We start from the raw sequence: 23789 nt of genomic DNA on the forward strand, positions 1-23789 counted from the left end.
CAGCCTTAAACTCTGAGATCATGCTATCCCTCCTGCATCGATATACTAACGGGGGCTTAGGTTTCTGTCACTCCGGCAACCCCACAATCAGCAACCGAATACAAGATGCACTCCCCTAGGCCCATAAATGGTGAAGTGTCATGTAGTTGACGTTCACATGACACCACTAGAAGAATAACACCACAACTTAAATATCATAACATTGAATACTAACCAACATAATTCACTACTAACATTTAGACTTCACCTATGTCCTCAAGAACTAAACGAACTACTCACGAGACATCATATGGAACATGATCAGAGGTGATATGATGATGAATAACAATCTGAACATAAACCTTGGTTCAATAGTTTCACTCAATAGCATCAATAACAAGTAGAAATCAACACCGGGAGAGTTTCCCCTATCAAACAAACAAGATCAAACCCAAATTGTTACAGCGGTGACGAGGTGCAGCGGTGGAGATGGCGGTGATGATGATGATGGTGATGGAGATGATGATGGAGATGATGTCCAGCTCGATGACGGTGACGATGGCGTCGATTTCCCCCTCCGGGAGGGAATTTCCCCGGCAGATTTCAGCCTGCCGGGAGAGCTCTTTCTCTCTCGGTGTTCTCCGCCCCGCGAGGCGGGCCGTGACTCTTCGCGACTATCCTCTGGGGCTTAGGTTTTCGGGACGAAGACATACGCGAAGAAAAGGAGGCGAGAGGGGGCTGTGGGCCCCCTCCTCACAGGGTGGTGCGGCCAGGCCTTGGGCCGCGCCGGCCTATTTGGTGGGCCCACCTCGGGTCCCCTCGGCTCCCCCTTCTGGCTCCCTTCGTCTTCTGGAAAAATAGTGTTTTTCATATAATTTCCGTCAACTGTTGATCTTCCGAAATATTGCATTCTGATGGTGCTTTTTCCAGCAGAATCCTGGCTCCGGTGCGCGATCCCCAAATAATCATGAAACATGCAAAATAGATGAAATAACATAAGTATCATCTCCAAATATGAAATATATCAATGAATAACAGCAAATTATGATATAAAATAGTGATGCAAAATGGACGTATCAACTCCCCCCAAGCTTAGACTTTGCTTGTCCCCAAGCGAAACTGAACTCGGTAAACAAGACCACATGTTTATGGAGTGAAGAGTCGATAAATAAAATACGGACAAGAAGCATCATATTCATTCACACAAGACATTTTAGTAAACAACTTCCTCATATAATTCACTTGAAACAAGTAGAAGGTAATCACAAATAAAGGTGCATAAGGAATCATAATTGGTGATGGCAAACTTTGTTCTTGGTCAGAGAACAGTTAACAGATTATACTCATCTATTGAGCAGCGCTCTCATATTAAAGCTTATGGTAAACTTGCATACTCAATCATAGTAACCTCCTCATAATCATTGATAACTTTCAAAGCTATATTCATTCAGATAAAACTTTTACTAAACAAGGAAGAGTAAAAGGCATGATGAAATAGATCACAATATAAATGGTTTGATCACAACAATTCAAATGCTTGCTTGAGATGGAGGGAAATAGGTTTACTGACTCAACATAAAGTAAAAGACAGGCCCTTCGCAGAGGGAAGCAGGGATTAAATCATGTGCTAGAGCTTTTTAAGTTTTGACATCATATAGAAAGCATAAAAGTAAAGTTTTGAGAGGTGTTTGTTGTTGTCAACGAATGGTAGCGGGTATTCTACCCCCCTTGCCAAACAGACCTCCAAAGAGCGGCTCCCATGAAGGACATTATCTCTACCAGCAAGGTAGATCATCCATCTTCTCTTTTGTTTACACATGTACTTTAGTTTATTTAAGGATGACACTCCCCCCAACCTTTGCTTACACAAGCCATGGCTAACCGAGTCCTCGGGTGCCTTCCAACAATCTCATACCATGGAGGAGTGTCTATTGCAAAATTAAGTTGCTTACCGATGAATCAGGGCAAAACATGTGAAGAGAATTATTAATGAAAGTTGATTAATTGGGGCTGGGAACCCCGTTGCCAGCTCTTTTTGCAAAATTATAGGATAAGTGGATGAAGCCACTAGTCCATTAGTGGAAGCTGCTGTAATATCCCAGGTTTAGAGACGATCGAGGGGTAGATTTTAGAAAGGGATGTGCACTGCATAGTAAATTCTGGGGAAATTTCGCGCTTTTAAACAAAAACAGCATCGAAGGGGAACAAGTTTCTCTCTCGACACCTTACAGGGTTAGGGTTTCGAGGGTGCGACAAACTTGCATCTCACTTAACTAGATTAGGGTTTTGAGTTGAGAAGGGAGAGTTTGAAACACCAATTTAAGTTGCATGATTGAATCCTAAGTTAAGATGGTTGATCAAGCTCAAACCAAATTTGAATTTGAATTTCAAATTCAAACATCAAGTTATTATCTCATAATTCAAACTTGAGATAATTTAATAAACAATCTTTAATAATCAAGATATAAATAGAACAATTAATATATATAAAGCTCATTAGAGAAAACTTTGAGCTTTATTGATAATCACACACATTACAATGTCATTACAATATTCATAAGTGAAATAAAAGAATAATACAACACATTACATAAATGGGCAGAATAGAAGAAAGGAAAATAAAGAAAAATTACAAGTTAATATCCTAGTCTAAATTCTACAAGATCATCTTCACTTGATCTTGTATATGATGAATTCCATGTCCATTTTTGCTCAATTGATGATCCCTGCACACAAACACAAAGAAAGAAAATCAAGTGTTATGCCAAGTGGCATAGCCACTTGGCAGATTCACAAAGAAATTGAATTGGAGAGGATATGCACATGGATCTGCCGAGCTGATCCATCTCCAAGTCCTGGTACACCACACCAGGCTACACACACACACACAGGCAGCTCACAGTACATGTGTGCATGCTCAACACCAAGGCATGGGGTGTGCATGCATCACAGCACAAACACACACCAAGCGAGTGAGTCACAAGCTGAACCGGACCAAGTCGTCGACCAGGGGGAGAAGAGGCCAGCCATATATAAACCTCTTCAACAGTGAACCCTAGCCATTCCATCGGCAGCATCTCCAAAGAGTAAGAACACCAAGAACAGGAAGAACAGCCAGAGCTGTTCAACCTGTCTAAAATCACCACTGAACCAAACCAAGATTCACAAGCTTGCAAGGAGGAGAAGGGCAGGCAAATCAAAACCACCAGAAGCAATCCTCTACACCAACAACTCATTCTAGGAGCTGGAGTGAGGTATAAACCAAATCAACCTGAGCAAAACCAAGTTTTGCTCATATATAAGCATGCTATGCATCACAGGAGCACAGAAGGGTAGGAAACCCAGATTGTGTCATCATCTGGCTACCAGGCCATTTGGTGCAAGCATAGATGGGTCAGACCAATAGGTAAACATTCTATGGGAACAACAGTTATGCAAATCCATGCATAACTAGAGGAATCCAGCCAAGAATGAAACCATAGCTAGCCTAAACCACTCACTAAGCACCTACAGCTAGCTAGGCCATCAGATTATAGACAATTACCTGTCTATATATTTTGTCAACACCAAAAGGTCACTGGAAGTCCAAGATTGGACCAAGCCAGTGAACAACTAATCCATTCCAGCCAGCCAACACAAATCATGGCAAAACACAGATAGGGGAGCAACCAGGACAGCAACACAAGTGCTGCCAGGGCCACCTCAACCCTGAGCCAGCACAAGAACCTATACCTCATTATCCATTTGGATTCAGTAAAGGGCTAGGGTACACAACTGAGAGTTGGCATCCATCTAGCCCTGTCACAATTAATTAGATGATCACAACTGCACAAGCAGCTCACATCACTTATCCACTTCAAGTAAAATTCAGGCAACACAGATAAGTGAACAAAACAAATAAATAAAAGCACCAGGGCTTTGCAGTGATCCAATGGATCAGTGCAAGCAACAGCAGTTGCATAAGCCAACAACAATACACACCAGATTAAGTCTGTGTGATACACACACAGCACAGAGTGAGCAACAGTGAGCCACAGACACCAAGGAGCAGCTTTTACAAGCAACTGGTGATCATATGATCACCAGAAGCTTGCTAGAGCATGCTACTGCATGCTAGAACTCATTCCAAGTAATTAACACATGAACAGATAATTAAGTAACTGAACAACTGCATCACAGATAAGTGCTTCACAGGCAACCAAATAGATAATTAAATGAATATATCCAGAAGCACACCCAAGGCAGCATGAACCTCTAGATCAAGGTAAATAAGCACCACACTTGGTGCACATCATTGAAACATACAGATTAACCAGCAGTAATACCCAACCAAACTTACACAGGAAATTGAGCACAAGGGACAGCATCTCAGTGCCCTGAAACTTGCAAAATTGCAAGGTTTACACTTGGTAATCAAGCCAGGGCAGTCAAATTGAATACACTTGAGAGCCTAACAAGAGCAGTAACAAGAACAGAAGCACAGGGAGAGATTCAAGTAAGAAATGCATAGCAGTAGCAGCGCAATAGCACAGCCACACAGCACAGCAGCATGAGCACAAGCTAGCAAGCCGCAGCAGCAGCGCATCGGCACGGCAAGCATCTCCACATGGAGGATGAGACCTGTGGCCGAGCCAGATGTAGGAGAGAAGAGAGTAGCGCAGAGAGGGAAAGAAGGAGATGAAGGAGTACTCACTGGTGGTGCGTGATGAAGGGCGCGGCCATGGCGGCCACGGCGGCACACGCCGGGGGCACGGCAGCGCCAGGCCAAGCCAAGCCACAGCAGCGCCGCAGCTACCAAGCAACCACGGCGTGGCACACGGCCGCACCGCAGCCGCCGTGGACGCCGACGAACGGCGGATCTTCGCGGATCCGTGCGGCCGAGGCGCAGATGCGTTGGGGAAGAGTCGAGGTGGACGCGAGCGTCAAATCGACGCGGACCACCAGGTCCGCCGTCGAGAGGCGGTCCAGATCCACATCTGACCGTCGCCGATGATGGCCGGAGACGGCCGGAGCAGGGCGACGACGGCAGAGGCGATTTCGGTGTCGCGGGAGCCCGAAGGGGAATTAGGGTTACGGGGTAGAGGTCGACGAAGCGACTGGGTCGGTTGGACCGAGCCCACTGGGCTGGTCCAACCTAACCAGCTCGGCCGCCTGACAAGTGGGGCCGAGGGGTATTTTGGACATTTCCAAAATACCCATTTAAACAAGAATTTCCAAGAATTTTATAAAATAAAATATAACTCCAAAAAAATAAATAAAAATATGAAAATGTATCAGCATAAAATTCTCTACCTAAATAAAATATCAAAGAGAATTTTTAAAGACAAAGAAGAATAAGTCTTAATTTGATGATTTAAATAATAATTTAAATCACACATATAATTTTCAATAATAAAAATAAGTTCATTAATGCCTTTGGACTTCAAAACACCTTGACAACATTTCAAGGTTGGATTTACCCTAAATCAAGTATCCCTAAGATGTTCTTAGTATCTAACCTCTCATAAAATAACAACGACATCGGAAGGGGGGGAAACAAACCCTAAAACTCGGAATCATGCATTATTGCTTCTTTAACCATTGCCCTTATCGGACAATGATGCTATTTTTCAGAACAAGAGGACAAGGGTCAGTCCACACCTTCCAACTGCAGAACTTTGCAGTGTTCAGGCAAGTTCATCACTTGCTCATGTCATTTGAGTATTTCTATCAAATTACTTGCAAAGTATTATGGTTATCACTATCGCATAAAAATCAAAACCACTACTTTCATAAATATGAATATGACTAAGTGGTGGGCAATGGAACCATGGATTGTGTTGATATGGTGGAGGTTCCATTGCACGGGTTTATATCCATCTAGGGTTAAACAACAAATGTCGCCAGTGATTCTTGTGCCGTAATACCCGTGTTAACCATAAGATCCGGAGTGGGACGGAGTAGTCAAAAGTGTTTCCACCTCTCGTTCATCAACGGATGCGCTTTACCGTAGACACTTGTATCTGTCGGCGGCAAGCGGTAGGCTGGGGAAGCCTTAAGTCCCCACGGCACAGTCCGTAGACACTTGTCGTTCGAAGAACAAGCGGTAGGTTGGGGAAGCCTTAAGTCCCCACGGTATTGCGGTCTATGAGGGATTGTAAGGTGTCCGGAACGGTCTATCCATGATGATAGGGGAAGGCATATGAATGCCCGGAACGGTCTCATCATGGATATAGGGGAGGACAATCTTACAAAAGGGTGGGTGTTCGAGGTAGCGGAGGAACATGATTGGCTAGACCTTATACCGGGCCTCACACCGAAGGAAGTGTGGACGGGAAAGCTGCCCGGTTGGCACCAAGGTTAAGATCTCTTATGGGTAAAGCAACACACCTCTGCAGAGTGTAAAGAATCGTGACCTGTCACTCCCTCGTTCCGGGATTGAGGAACTGCGAACGCGGCCGGAAAGGAGCTCCATGAAGTTCTAGTAAACCGGTGAAGGCCGACGGACATAGCTCTTTGAAATAAAAGCAATCTCTTGAAGAAATGTTTACCAAAACTTGCATTGGTATTAGACTTTCCGGTCTAATATCGTAGCTAGTGCATTAAACACCTCTTATCTATAATGAACTTGTTGAGTACGCTCGTACTCATACCACTCTTAAATCCCATGCTTAGATTGTCCGAACCGTCCGGAGGAGGACTACGACAACAATCAAGGAGCCGAGGTTATCGGCTATGATGCACCTGACCTCTCGAGAGGAGTTGAAGGCGTAGACTACATCATCGTCTACGGATCCGGGAGGCTTCCGGAGAAGAACAAGCCTAGAGATATCCGAGGAGTAGTAGTAGCCGAGCAGCACAAACTCTTACCATGTAGCTGCTCGATTAAATAAATGTTTGTTTAATGAGACAATGGTATTGTAAGTTAAGTTGGGTTCACCTCGAACCCAGGAGATATCCTCTTAGGACCCAAGAGGAGCTCCGAGACGACTTGTGTATATGTATTGTAATAATATGTGAATGAGTTATGGACCTTGCTATGTTCTGTTGTACTACTCTGAGGGATGTGATATTTGCGGAATGGTACTTCGCGAATGTTATATCAACGACTGGCATACTACAACATGCAGTGGTATGCAGGGTCTCCACAGCTGCCCAACAAGATTGAAAGATAAAACACCACATACTTCCTCATGAGCTATAAAACATTGACACAAATAAGAGGTAATAGTTTTTGAATTGTTTAAAGGTAGCACATGAAGTATTTACTTGGAATGGCGGGGAAATACCACATAGTAGGTAGTTATGGTGGACACTGATGGCATAGGTTTGGTTTAAGGGTTTTGGATGTACGAGAAGTATTCCTTCTTGGTACAGGTCTTTGGCTAGCAAGGTTAATTAGCAAGCATAAGAGTTGAGGGAAACAAACAAATCTACATGTGATAGAAACAATCATGCATCTTACTTGTAAGCACAAACAATTTTAACTTCAGAATACTAAGCTAAAAACTAACAAGAAAGATAATAACATATCTACATGTATTTCCTCTTCTCTACTTAAAACTCAAAGTGTTGTTGCTATTGACCAATGCTAAGTTTGCCATAACCAAATAGATTTACTCAATGCTCCCAAAGTGATACCAATACTAACAACAAGATTAATCATATAATAGAGATTGCAAACTAAAATAAGATGTGCAATGTAAATGATAAGACTTCTCATTAATATTCCATAACGATAACTCACACCAAGGGATACATAGATAACCAACTAAAGAGAGATACTTCCATACCGCAACACATCCTATATGATAACTTCCCTACTCATGATATGACACTACTTGAAAGTAAAAGGGTAAAAGATAGTGATGATGTGATACCGCGGCACTCCCCCAAGCTTGGAACAAACCAAGGGGATGCCAATACCGATGATGAATTACCCCTCCGGCGGTGGTGAATTCTCCCCGCGATTCTTAAAGATCTCCTTCAACTTCAGCTTCTCAGTTTGGCAATTCTGCACTAAGACTCGAAGAGATTCATTGTTGTCCAAAGATGTCGGTGGTTCTCCTCCTGAAGTATCTCCACTTCTCTTCTCAGAGCACGGTATTGATCACAAAACTCATCGGTAACCCGTAGTGCTTCCTCCACAGCAGGGAAAGAGCCAAGGTCAAGGGCAGGCGGTAGAAGTCCCTGCAAGTTATGAGAAAAAGAACGTCCAGTGTTAACCGATCCCACCAAGATTGGCTCACTCCCCGCAGTTTGCCGCTTCCTTTTTGTTGAAGACATCCCCTTCACTTCCTCCAAAGGCTCCTTGTCCTTGTTGTTGGAGGCCATGGTGCTTCTAGATCAAAGACGGATCCTGGCAGAAACAGCTTGAAACAAAACACGTCGAGAAAACAATATACGGACCTCCAGGGGTCCGGGGGATTATATAGCAAAAAAATTCACGAAGAAAGGAAAATACCAGGTCGAACCAGAGTCGGAGAGGGACGACGAGGCGGCCTCCTCACAGGGCGGCGCGGCCAGGCTGGGGCCCGTGCCGGCCTGTGGGGGCGCGCCCTCGTGCGTCTCCTCCACTCCGTTTCGATCTCGTAATTTTTCATATTTTCCAAAAGTTGCAAAAACATTGTTCGGAAAGTTAAACGCGGACTTTTTCTTACCAGAACTGTTACCTATTCAAAGTCGAACTCTGCAGGACTATCAACTTGGCCTTTGATGAAAGCTTCCGGAGTTACCACTTGAATAACATCAACATCTTCATTATAAGAATCACCCGAGATATAATGCTTGAGTCTTTGTCCATTAACCACTTGTGTGGCATTACCTTGCAGAGAGCTAATTTTAATTGCTCCTGATCGATACACCTCATCAATGACATATGGTCCTTCCCATTTGGAGAGTAATTTCTCTGCAAAAAATCTGAGACGAGACCGATACAATAGGACTTTATCCCCAACATTAAATTCTCTTTTGATAATTCTTCTATCATGCCATTTCTTAACTTTCTCTTTAAAGAGTTTAGCATTTTCATAAGCTTCACTTCTCCATTCATCTAGAGAACTCAATTGTAGCAATCTTTTCTTACCGGCAACTCAATTGTAAATGGCAAGCTTTCCCATAAACCATTTTATACGGTGACATACCCATGGGATTTTTATAAGCAGTTCTATAAGCCCATAGTGCTTCCTTCAATTTGATAGCCCAGTTCTTTCTAGATTTATTAACAGTCTTTTGCAAGATAGATTTAATCTCTCTATTTGATAATTCTACTTGCCCACTAGTTTGAGGATGATAAGCAGAAGCAATTCTATGATTAATACCATATTTAGCAAGAGTTTTTCTAAAACCACCATGAATAAAATGAGAACCTCCATCAGTCATAATATATCTAGGAACTCCAAATCTAGGAAAAATAATATCTAAAAGCATTCTTAAAGAGGTCTCACCATCAGCACTTTTTGTAGGTATGGCTTCCACCCATTTAGTAACATAATCAACAGCGACAAGTATATGAGTGTTACCATCTGAAGAAGGGAAAGGACCCATGAAGTCAAATCCCCAACAATCGAATGGTTCAATAACAAGAGTATAATTCATAGGAATTTCGTTGCGTCTGGAGATATTACCAACCCTTTGACATTCATCACAGGATAGAATAAACTTTCTTGCATCTTTGAAGAGAGTTGGCCAATAAAAACCTGATTGTAGAACCTTTTGCATGGTCCTATCTCCGGCGTGATGTCCTCCATAAACACTACCATGAAATTTACTCAATATCTCCTGTTGTTCATATTCGGGAACACATCTTCGCAGAATACCATCCACTCCTTCTTTATATAAGTGTGGGTCATCCCAAAAATAATGCCTCAAGTCATAAAAGAATTTCCTCCTTTGCTGAGCTGAAAAGGTTGGAGGCAAGTACTTGGATACAATAAAGTTAGCATAATCAGTGTACCAAGGACTATCTCGCGAGCTCACCTTTATTACAGCCAATTGTTCATTTGGAAAACTATCATTAACAGGAACATGATCATAAGCAATATTTTCCAATCTAGACAAATTATCAGCAACAGGATTATCAGCACCTTTCCTATCTATAATATGCAGATCAAATTCTTGCAAAAGAAGTACCCATCTAATAAGCCTTGGCTTAGCATCTTTCTTTGTCATAAGGTATCTAATTGCAACATGATCAGTATGAATTGTAACTTTTGAATCAACAATATAGGATCTAAACTTATCACAAGCAAAGACTACAGCTAATAATTCTTTTTCAGTTGTAGCATAATTTCTTTGAGCATCATCAAGAGTTTTGCTAGCATAATGAATAACATTCAATTTCTTATCTACTCGCTGTCCAAGAACAGACACCTACAGACAAAATCACTAGCATCACACATAATTTCAAAAGGCAAATTCCAATCAGGAGGTTCAACTACAGGAGCAGTTGTTAAGGCTTTCTTTAGAGTTTCAAAAGCTTCCTTACAATCATCATCAAAAACAAAAGGTACATATTTTTGAAGAAGATTAGTAAGAGGCTTTGAAATCTTAGAAAAATCTTTAATAAATCTCCTATAAAACCCAGCATGACCAAGAACACTACGAATACCTTTAACATCCCTAGGATAGGGCATCTTCTCAATTGCTTCAACTTTAGCTCTATCAACTTCAATACATCTCTCGGAAATTTTATGTCCCAATACAATTCCTTCATTAACCATAAAGTGGTATTTCTCCCAATTAAGAACAAGATTAGTTTCTTCACATCTCTGCAATACTTTATCAAGGTTTTGCAAGCAATTATCAAAAGAATTCCCATAGATAGAAAAATCATCCATGAATACCTCTACAATACTCTCACAAAAGCCATGAAAAATAGCAGACATGCATCTTTGAAATGTAGCAGGAGCATTACATAAACCAAAAGGCATACGCCTATAAGCATAAGTTCCATAGGGACAAGTGAAAGTGGTTTTCTCTTGATCTTTAGTTTTAACAGACAATTTGTGAAAACCCGAATAACCATCAAGAAAGCAAAAATGAGTATTTTTAGACAACCTTTCTAACATTTGATCAATAAATGGTAAAGGGTAATGATCTTTTTTAGTAACCTTATTAACTTTTCGATAATCAATGCACATTCTATACCCTACAACTACTCTTTGCGGGATGAGCTCATCATTATCATTAGGCACAACAGTCATTCCTCCTTTCTTAGGAACACAATGCACAGGGCTAACCCATCTACTATCAGCAATAGGATATATAATACCAGCTTCAAGAAGTTTTAATACCTCATTCCTTACCACATCCTTCATCTTTGGAATTAGACGACGTTGATGTTCAACAACAGGCTTTGCATCATCTTCCATATTGATAGCATGTTGGCAAATAGAGGGAGAAATCCCCTTCAAGTCATCAAGAGTATAGCCAATAGCTCCTCGGTGTTTCTTCAATATTTCCAATAACCTTTCTTCCTCAGTATCTGAAAGCTTAGAACTAATAATAACAGGATATATTTTCTTATCATCAATATGAGCATACTTAAGATTATCAGGCGATGGTTTTAAATCAAAAACAGGATCTTCCTTTGGTGGTGGTGTTGTACCTAAATCTTCAACCAGGCAAGTCATGTTTAAGAATAGGTTGACGAAGGAAAATTTCATCAAGCTCATTTCTTTCTTCCCTAAAAACTTCACTCTCACTATTCTCCAAATGTTGCTGCAAAGGATTATTAGGAGCAAGAGCAATAGATGCACACTGTTCAACTCTAAAATCATTATTAGGCAAATCAGCTTTATAAGGAGTTTTGGTAAATTTAGAGAAATTAAACTCATAAGATTCACCAGCAAATTTAGTCATAATCTTTTCCTTCTTGCAATCTATAACAGCTCCACAAGTATTTAGGAAAGGTCTACCAAAAATAATAGGACAATACTTACTAGCAGGAGAACCAAGTACCAAAAAGTCAGCAGGATATTTAATCTTACCACATAGAACTTCCACATCTCGAATAATACCAATAGGAGAGATAGTTTCTCTATTAGCTAGCCGAATAACCACATCAATATCTTCAAGTTCACAAGAACCAATTTCATGCATGATCTCCGTATAAAGCTCATAAGGGATGGCGCTAATACTTGCACCAATGTCACATAAACCATAATAACAATGATCACCAATTCTAACAGAGAGCATAGGAACACTAGCTTTCCTAGACTTATTAGGATGCGAAACAATGTTAGAAGCATCTTCACAGAAAATAATATGACCATCTTCTACATTTTCAGTCACAAGATCTTTAACTATTGCAACAGCAGGTTCAACCTTAATTTGTTCTTCAGGTTCTATAGGTTTCTTTGCACTTTTATTAACCGCACTAGATATAACAGAGTACTCCTTCATTTTAACAGGGAAAGGAGTTTTTTCAATATAAACTTCAGGAAGAATATGATCAACAGTTTCAATTATAGCACATTTATTTATAGATGTATCAATTTTATCTTTATATGGTTCATGATACTTACCAAAATTCTTCCTAGGCAATTCAAAGTGAGACGTAAAAGCTTTATAAAGATTTACAACGACTTGAGAATCAAGACCATAAGTAACACTAATATTACGAAATTTATTAGTATCCATAAAAACTTCAATGCATTTATAATCAAAGTTTATACCCGACTCTCTATCTTTGTCGTTCTCCCATCCTTCAGTATTCTCCTGGATCCGATCAAGAAGGTCTCTTTTAAACTCTTCTTTATTGCGTGTAAATGATCCAGAACAAGAAGTATCCAGCAAAGTCTTATCTTGAAAAGACAATCTTACATAGAAATTATCAATAATAATATTACCAGGAAGCTCATGAATGGGGCATTTGAGCATTAAAGACTTCAATCTCCCCCAAGCTTGGGCAATACTTTCTCCATCATGAGGCCAGAAATTATATATGCGGTTCCGATCTTTGTGAATTTCACTTGGAGGATAGAATTTGGAATAAAATAAAGGCACAATGTCCTCCCAATTAAGAGAATCCCTATTCTTCAGCAATTTATACCAGTGCGCCGCTTTACCAGACAGCGATATAGAGAATAGTTTCTTCCTAACTTCATCCATAGCAATACCTGCACATTTGAATAACCCGCATAATCTATTATATATTAAAAGTAAATTACGGGCTCACCAGAAATTAGAGAAATCGCTAGAAAATCCCACAAAAAACAGAAACATCTGACCATCTATTTAATTATATAGTCTATGACAACCAATGGATCTTAAATATAATCCACTAACATTAAAGTTAGAAAAAATTACCCACCAATGCCCTCCATAAGTTTTTCCATAAGTTTTTACATACCCCTTCGGTTTTGCGTCAAACCATCTAAAAACAAAAAAAGTACCTACACCTGCCCTAGCTTTGCCTCGTGAGCACGCCGCCACCGCCATATTTTCCTCTATACCATCCGCCGGCCGGCCGGCCAACCTCCAGTAAGTCCATGAATTAATCTAGCTTGCATCGGGAATATACCAGGTTAGCATCGACACGGATCCATCCGTATTTCCGATGGTGCCGTCGGTCGGGCCGCCGGCCGGCCTCCATCAAGTCAATGCACAATCTACTAATCTATCTTACCTTATGGATGGAAATAGACCAGGAGAAACGCAAATTCCTGTGGAATGGATCGATGGATTGAATAGACCGGCAGCAACCACACATCCCTGTGAGATCGATTGAAGACTTGCCTCAGAGAGACAGCAAATTAAGAGCTAGCCACGATCAAAAACTCACTTAACAGAGACAATTCAGAGCTAGACAGGTATCATTCTCCGCCATCACCGAAAATTCTGAACTGTCCGGCCGGTCGATCAGCTGTATATGTACTTGTATAATTGTATTCTAACAAGTATGTATGTATATATATAATAATATAAATATATACATTGCTAGCGTCATGCGGGAGGATATGTGGACTTGATAAAGGAGCACCTGTGGAAAGCAGTGGACGTGCAACGACGGCTGAACTGGCCGGCCGGTCGATCGACCGATCGAACCATGTGCGATCATGGAGAGAGCTAGCACAATTCAGCTGTATATGTACGTATCTACTTATATCAAGCATTCAAGCATACAATTAAAGGCTGCATTCTTTTCTCAAAAGTATGTATGCATAGCAGATTAGGAGTACATTGCTAGCATCATGCAGGATTAAATTCACAGGTGGATTAGGCACAGCCTCTCTTAACCCTGGTAATGGTAAGTGCGTCAATGTAAGAGGAAAATTATTATTTTTTCTATCGTTTCCATACATCATGCAGATGGAGGAGTGAGGACTATTTGTGATGCCCGTAAATCAACATGGAATCAAGACAGTTGTATTACCTTATCGTTTTCGTTTTCTTGCATGATTGGCTACTAGAATCATACTTATTTTCTTATTGCTGTCAAAAATTCAGCTGAAACTTATAACTCATCGGAACAATTTCTGTGAAATCTATTTTACATGTTGAAATTTTCTTCTACTGAATTTCTCCGAAGGTACAACTATCACTAGAAAGCGTAATACAAGGAGGATCTAGAGGACCAAAGGGCAGAATGGCATGATATGTTCATCTAGGGTATTTTTCCGAACTTAAATCCCACAAACCCTGCATAACTCATATATGCCGCACAATTGTAACCTTTTATTCTTTGGAGCTACAATGTATTTAATTTTCATTACGAACGCCATGCAATACTACTCATAATCATAATGCACACTATTATACAGTTTGTTCTCAGTCCCTAGAAGATAATTAAAAGGAGAAAGCGGACAAGATGTTCTTAACAAAATATGGTCCCAATCAATGGAAATTTGCCAAAAAAAAGAACAATCCGTGGTTTTAAATGTAAGGTACACGTGAATACTTGATCCAACTGAATCAGAATGTTCAAAAAAGAATTATGGATGTTCACTAATCTTATTCGATACTTTGGCGACAACCAATAAGTGTACATCATTAGTGGCTTCAGTTTATCTAAGCAAATCCAAGGGTACTATTTACGTCACTTGTCCTAGCTAACTTAGAAGTTGCACTGAGTTATAATTGTCTCTAGATTCTCAAGCACTACCCTTATTATTTTACTATCTTATTTGCTAACTGTGAAATTTGATGCTAATCATTAACCTTAACTCGATTCAAAAGCACTTCTCATGAACGCAAAATTAATTGTCGATCCTTTATTCTGAAACCCATTTGATACTATGTTACACACTACCAAATTGACTCTCCAAAATCTAAGTAGTATATTCGTTCTTGGATATATAGAGCTACATTTGTTTCTTGGAATTACATGTTTTTTTCACACACTAGCTGATATCTTCGCGGCTACCTTAGTATCTGACTAAATCACACAATAACTTTTCCTGTACCAAACTGTAGTCTCTTTGTATAATTATTTTTAAAATTTGTGGATGATTGAAACAATGTTCATTTCAGGCCAGATAGTTTCTCTAAATATTAGTTGCCTTTATTTCTCTTGCTGCATAGGAGGGTACAAAAAAATAAGAAACACAGAATGGCCTTTAATATATGATGTGCACTGGAGACGGATGGTGGTAAATCAATACTCCCAAATGCATAACACTTTTGCACTCCCACCAAAAATCTTGCTGATTTCTGAGTGTGCGTGAGTTGACATTTCATTCCTAGGTTTATTCTATCTCAAGTACTCCCTCCGTCCAAAAATATAAGACTTGGATTTTTTGGCATATATGGTCTTCGATGCACAACTTTTATCACTAATATATACTAAATATATGGATTGAGAATGTACAAATGGTATCATTGCATTTGTCTTGCAAAATCACTTTCATTACATATATATTTAACAAAGTTGGTGGATATATTATAGATGCAAATCATATTCAAAGTTGTAAATCATTTGATAAGTAGAATTTATGGATGCCTTATATTTTAGGATATAGGGAGTAGTAATTTAGTGAATAATACAAGGTGTATTGAGTGGGCACACGGATGGTACTAAGTCAGTACTCCCAACCGCATAACAATTCTATACTTTCATCAAATGTCTTGCTGATATTGAGTGTGTCTCACTCGACATTATGTATTCTAGGTTTATGGGCAAGTATTACCTTAATGAATTATTAATTTATTTTAAGATAAGTTTTTAGTTTTTTTTGGTTTAAATGGAGTAAATACATCAATATGTGCTATATCATGTTTATGATGAAATTCTTTTGTATTTAATAGAGACGGAACAATTTATTCATTAAGATACATTTATAGAGTGAAATAATTATTATGAGAACATGTACCTTGCGGTTCACAGATATGAGATGGTATGTGTCATGATCTCATCGTTATGACTTCTAACCAATGATTTATGATTGGGAAATTAACACGTGGCAGGTCTTCTAGCAGTGTTTTCAGGTGATATTCACACTAAGTAGATATAACTTTGTACTTTTCTTGCTTTTCAGAATTAAGCTTATGCATATAAAATGTATATCATTTTATTTTGTATTGCTTCCTTTAATTTACTTCAATGTCTATTATTTGTGATAATTCAACATGGATGTATGATGCCTACCAGAATTGTTCCTTAAAACCTAACAAGTCAAATAGGTATTACCTTACGTATATCACATTGATGTGTTATATTTTTCACAAGAGTTAAGTGTGACCTATTCAGGTGCGTCTTTTTCGAAATACATTACAAAAACAGAAACCGGACAAATATAGGATAATCATGTAAGATTGTTTCTGCCATGACAAGCAAGCTTCCACCTTTATAAATAAGGCCAACTGAAGGCCCATGTGGACTGAAAGAATTCAAAGAATTCATAGGAATATCATAAGATTTCACTCCATATGATGTTTCGGCGCTGGAGCTATGGATCAGATGAATAAGATGATCAAATTTCTAATTGGTTGCTTTTCTACACCCTAGCTTTTGTCTTATTATTTCTGCCAAATAAACTAATCAGGATATGATTCTGTTCTCGCTTTCTTTTTATGCACATTTACAAACAAAAATAAAAACACATCTCATATAGTTGTCCGATCAAATACATACAAACTCATATTTCTATGTTTTGCATTCGACCGTTAATCATACTATATGAAATGAAAAAAATCAAATTGTAATTTGAACTACAAATATAGGAAAAAAAACTACATATGCCGCCCGCGCATGTGCGCGGGCCACTTTGCTAGTTCATGTAAAAACAGTAAATGATCACCAGGATGGACAGTTTCATCCCCTTCATAGCGGTTATCCACAACACGTTCAATAATTTTCATAGGTATTTTGTATGGAACCTCGCTCTCACCTGGCGCCTCATCCACTACCCTTGCAGTAGTAGTAGATTTCCCAAAGAGGAATTCAAGAGAAGACCTCTCCATAATGAATTATAGCAGCAGGCAGAAATAAAAACAGCACGTACAGTAAAAAGTTTCCCTTACCAATTCCACTTACCAATAGCGCTTCACTCCCGGCAACGGCGCCGAGAAAATAGTCTTGATGACCCACAAGTATAGGGGGTGTATCGTAGTACTTTCGATAAATAAGAGTGTCGAACCCAACGAGGAGCGAGAAGGTGTTGACAAGCAGTTTGGATGAAGGATTCACTGTAAATGCTCACAGACAAGTATTCAGGGGGTTTTGATGTAGCAGATGAATAAAGTACAAGTAAGTAAAGTGCGAGAGAAATAATTGCAGCGAGTGGCCCAATCCTTTTTAGCACAAAGGACAAGCCGGTTTGTTTACTTATAATGACCAAACGTTCTTGAGGACACACGGGAATTTAGTCTAGTGCTTTCGCTTCATATAGCTGATTAATCTTCATTGTTTTGATAAGTGTTGTGTGTGTGAACCTATGCTAATGTACCGCCCTTCCTAGTACCAATACATACTTGTGATTATACCCCTTGCAAGCATCCGCAACTACAAGAAAGTAATTAAGATAAATCTAACCACAGCCTTAAACTCTGAGATCCTGCTATCCCTCCTGCATCGATATACTAACGGGGGCTTAGGTTTCTGTCACTCCGGCAACCCCGCAATCAGCAACCGAATACAAGATGCACTCCCCTAGGCCCATAAATGGTGAAGTGTCATGTAGTCGACGTTCACATGACACCACTAGAAGAATAACACCACAACTTAAATATCATAACATTGAATACTAACCAACATAATTCACTACTAACATTTAGACTTCACCCATGTTCTCAAGAACTAAATGAACTACTCACGAGACATCATATGGAACATGATCAGAGGTGATATGATGATGAATAAGAATCTGAACATAAACCTTGGTTCAATAGTTTCACTCAATAGCATCAATAACAAGTAGAAATCAATATCGGGAGAGTTTCCCCTATCAAACAAACAAGATCAAACCCAAATTGTTACAGCGGTGACGAGGTGCAGCGGTGGAGATGGCGGTGATGATGATGATGGTGATGGAGATGATGATGGAGATGATGTCCAGCTCGATGACGGTGACGATGGCGTCGATTTCCCCCTCCGGGAGGGAATTTCCCCGGCAGATTTCAGCCTGCCGGAGAGCTCTTTTCTCTCTGGTGTTCTCCGCCCCGCGGAGGCGGCTGTGACTCTTCGCGACTATCCTCTGGGGCTTAGGTTTTCGGGACGAAGACATACGCGAAGAAAAGGAGGCGAGAGGGGGCTGTGGGCCCCCTCCTCACAGGGCGGTGCGGCCAGGCCTTGGGCCGCGCCGGCCTATGAGGTGGGCCCACCTCGGGTCTCCTCGGCTCCCCCTTCTGGCTCCCTTCGTCATCTGGAAAAATAGGATTTTTCATATAATTTCCGTCAACCTGTTGATCTTCCGAAATATTGCATTCGACGGTGCTTTTTTCAGCGAGAATCCGGCTCCGGTGCGCGATCCCCAAATAATCATGAAACATGCAAAATAGATGAAATAACATAAGTATCATCTCCAAATATGAAATATATCAATGAATAACAGAAAATTATGATATAAAATAGTGATGCAAAATGGACGTATCATTGGTTTAATGCACTACCATAGTTGTGAGCAATGGAAGCTAGTGTCATAATCTTGTAACTATTGCTTTCTATATAAGTGTCGTCGGCGGCCACGCCCGCTTCGCTTCTCTAAATCGTGCTCCTCATTTGGGACTAGCTAGTTACTAGATTCGATTCGGACAAACTAGCTCCTATTTGACATAGCTAATATTCGTTCCTTGGTCTAATTCTTGCGTATACTACTGAAATTTGTGGTGCTCGCATTCGAGGAGAAGACCCAGTGGACCCGATTGCTTTTCCCCCATTTTTATAGGATCTATCTTGTAAAAATTAGAGACCTATTTTGTTGCATATATGTTGGAAAATTATGTTTGTGGTGCCTTATTTTATGGAAGCAATTGAATATTTGGAAATGCTTGTGATGAAGATGTGTTTTTTGCCAAAACTGCATTTCCATATATAGTTCACTAATTCGTATAGTATTATTTATTACAGTACATCCGCAATAATACAGATTTTAATTACTCCCAGGGTATTTTCAACAATTCCCCGGTTCACGGCTAAACAACTAGACAAGTTGCCAAAGACTAAAACTGAAAAAATATCAGTTTTTTTCTGCACAGCAACACAGTTAGCTGCAACCAGCCACATCCAGTCCAAACAAAGAATGTCAGAGTCGGAGACAGCTTCGCTTTACATCTTGGGTCTACCTATTACTTTCTGCTAATATTTCAGCCCACCAACTAGGAGTCAACTTAGACACGGTGAACTGGCATGTAAGATCTATCTATTATATATTAAAAGCAAAATAAAGATGTTTAATAGAGCCACCATGTTAAGCCACATCATCTAAATTATATTAGCAGTTAGATCTAAAATCTCTGGCTATGATTTTAAATAAATATAAATAGTTACGTAATGGAAAATTAGTCTAGTTGACACGATCAATTAAAAAGTAGAGGGCATATTTAGATGACCGTACTATTGATGGGAAGGCAAATCTGATCGTGAAATTTAGGATCTCCTCATACAACAATGTTTCTTTGCTTAATAACGTGTCAACCTGCATCTTCAAAGTATCTATCTTGGTTCTTACAAAAAAAAAGTACACGTAAATTAGCTAGAACGTGGGTGTACTTCATTCGCAAAAACAAAATCGTGGGTGTACTTCCAATTTGACACGTTAATATATGGAAGATTAAGTTTTGATGGACTCCCATATTTTTTAATTTGGACGCACTTAATATTTTTGTACTTCTACATGGAAAGTAAATTTTCAAGGGGAAGAGAGACCACGTACACGTTATTGGTCCGGAAGATCTTAGAGTTGTTAATCAACCTTACGGGTATTATTAGGATCTACTAAATATACGTTCCAATATTTGATATGACTATATGACTAATGATCAATACAGTTCAGATGTTTCATAGTACTATAATAATAAAATGTTGTCATAAAATGTTTATAATAATGATTTGTTATTTCTTAGAAATACAATGATTTACAAATTCATTTAGGAATATTTATCTAAGAAATTGTGTATTTCTCAATGATGTAGGAGGTAAATAGGATGAAAGAGTTTGTAAAACAATTTTAAAGTAATACAAGTGATGCCCTCGCATTTGCGAGGGCCCCTGTGCTAGTTCTCCAAAAAAAAACTAGCAAGGAAGCATAGCATGAGCTTTGTGTGTAGCATAAATGTACGCGATGAAACGAACTTGATCCTGATTATGAGTTTCGTGGCCGCAAGTGGATCCAAGATTTTAACATGCAAATAGGGTGATCACCTTTGCGGACATAAACCCACAAAACAGCTCTGGAGTTGTCACCCGCTCCAGCGGTCCAGCCCCTCTCTTCTCCAGCTCACGTAACCCATAGATCATTTCTAACCTCTTCTGCTGTCATGCAACGCAGAAAAAAAGATACTCGTCACATTCAACTCATGATCATCTCTGACTTGATGTCTACTCTACTCTTATCACCCAAACGCATAGCCGGAGCCATGGTTAGCAGAACCCGAGGAGTTAGAGGAATGAAATATAGTGTTTTGTTTCGGGATTTTTCTTTCTAGTTTAATTGATGAAAGTTAAACTGAAGATCTAGTGTTGAAACTTCTGGTTACCCTATCCGAAAGCTGGTTTTCAAGAACACAGGTTTATTTCTGTTAAGTTGATTCCGTAAATTTCGAAAGCTATGACTTCACCTTTTCCTAAAACTTGTTTTGTTCAGTTGAAATCTTTACTGTATGATATTTAGTTGAAATCATCCTCAAGTTTGTCATTACCTTGACGAATTCTAGTTAAAATCTTTCTCAAATTTAATTGAGAGCTCTTTCGGAATATGGTCAGCATAGTTGAGAGTTGTGTATTCCTTCTGAAAACTTTGTTTTCTCTTGGCACTTCCAAGTAATTTAGAGGTGGAAGGGGCGGTGAACAGGCCGGCCAGCCCGCCCGAGTTCGAGTCTCCATACTCGTATTCTCGATGTCATGCACACAATTATCTCTATCAATAACACATCGCTCCTGGTAGTACGTCCAATCAAAAGGATGAGGAAGCTCCGGTAAAACACTGAGACAAGGACCGCAAGCTCAGAATAATTTCGGTTACTTTTCTTGCTATATTTACTCAGACGACTGAAACAGGATGGCCTAGCAAAACAACGTCGCGTAACAAGCGACGTGATTTCAGGTGACGAAGAGCAGGTCGATGAGTAGGGCGGCGACGTCGCACCGCTGCTTCATCCTCTCGTCGAGCGCGGCCACGACGGAGGCGAGCTCCCTGTCGGAGAAGGCCTGCTCGCACCTGTCCCCGGCGTCCTCCGCCTCCCCAGCCCCATCCATTGCTTCGCGGTACGCGCCTTTATCAAAGCTCTCGCGAGCGTCCTCGAGTGGCTGCTCGGCATAGGCGTAGTAGCTAGCGCAGTCGATCAGGGCCTCCCCGATCGGGGAGCGCTCGTCGTGCTTGCTCGCCTCGTCGTCGATGCCCTTGGCGACGTCCCTCCGGGTGGAGGTGGCGATGTCGAGGCTGATGCTGGCGAGGTCGCGCGTCGACGTCGCGTTGAAGCTCCGCGGGTCGCTTCTCAGCACCTCCACGCAGTGGCCGTTGGTCTCCTCGATGTTCTTGCATACCTGCGCGATGAACTTGGCGTCCCCCACAACGGCGACGGAGAAGGAGGAGACGATGATGAGGCCCAGGACGAGCATGACGACGGCCATGGTGGCGTTGGCGCCGGAGGCTAGTGTTGCCATGGCAGCTGGCTGGACACTTGGGTACTCTCCTTTGTTCTTTGTTCTTGTATGTATACGTCGTTCCCCTGGAATATGTGCAAGGTGTACACTCCCTCCGTTTGTGTCTTGTATATAATACTAATAATAATATAACGGTTTTGTGAGAACCAATCTGTGGTTGGATGGTTAGGAAGGCAGTAGCACCCCCAGCCCACCAGAGTTCAAATCCCAGATTTGACACTTTGGTGTCTCATAAAGGCGGAATATTATTCAGTGGGAGGCGTCGTTCCCGTCGACAGCGAGGCGCCTGTGGTGACTTCGTCAATCTCAAGATCCGCCGGATCAATTCTTCAACGCAGTCTCTTGGAGGTGCTCATAGGGGTAGGGTGTGCGTGTGTGTTCATAGGGTGAGTATGCGCGTGTATGTATGAGCGTCTTTGATTGTACTGTGTTTTGCAAAAAAAAAATATAACGGTTTTGCTAGATCTCAGAATTCCTTAAGTCTCTTACACACAAAAATGCACTTGAGTTGTTTTCTGTTAAAAAAGTGCAATGCACTTTTCTCATAGAAAAATTACACATTTTTTTAACTGAGGTAACTGAGACTTAAGAAAATCTTAGTCGACTGAGACATAGACACACCCATAATATAATACTCACTTAAGTAAAAGTTTTTATCAATGGAAATATATTTCAATTGCACACAATTAATTCGATATTGATTACCCGTGAAACAAAATCATACTTCAAATCTCCCCCAATTATTTTGAAATCATAAAAAATCTTATACTGCAAAATTCATCTTTTTCTAGAATTTTTATATTAAGTTGAAATCCTCTGTGATATTTAGTTGAAATCATCCTCGGATTTCGTTAATAGCTCTGCAATTTTTTGTTAAACTTTCTCAAATTTCATTGAAAGCTCACTGAAATTTAGTTGGAAGCTATTGGGAATTAATATAATCAAAAGTTCATCAAAATAGTTGAGTCCTCTATGATTTCTTAGTAGATCTGGATTTTTTTCTTGGCTCTTGCAAAGAATTCATATGTGGAAGAGCAAATTGATGTGGAAGAGGCTGTGTGTACGCTTGGGGAACCCTGATCATGCAAAAAGGATGAACAAGATTACTTACACAAGTACACAACTCGTACGGATATCTTTTACGACAGAGGTACTATTTCTCTTTGATATATTTATGCACTAAATAGTATCTAGATATACGGATGCCCTATTTGACCCCCAGTGATCGAGTAGAATAGTTATTCTACACCCACCCTCTATCTTTGCAACCGTAAATAATTTCTACGTCACGTAAATTTTTTCGTACTTCATTAGTCGAGTAGAACATAAAAAAAATAGACCTTGCAAAAAAATTTGTTTATGTTACGAAAAAAAAGACATAAAATAAGTATTTTCGTCGTTTTTTTACACTACAATTATTCACATAATGCATTTTTTATGTCAATTTTTTTGTGGTAAATCAATATGAACATAATTACATGTAAACAAAACATAATTTTATGAATGCAACAACGTAAAATTATGTTGGGTGCAAAATAACCTTTCTGCATCCTGGGGGCCAAATAAAGTT

This window comes from Lolium rigidum, chromosome 1, assembly GCF_022539505.1.
Source record: "Lolium rigidum isolate FL_2022 chromosome 1, APGP_CSIRO_Lrig_0.1, whole genome shotgun sequence".
Taxonomy (NCBI): Eukaryota; Viridiplantae; Streptophyta; class Magnoliopsida; order Poales; family Poaceae; genus Lolium; species Lolium rigidum.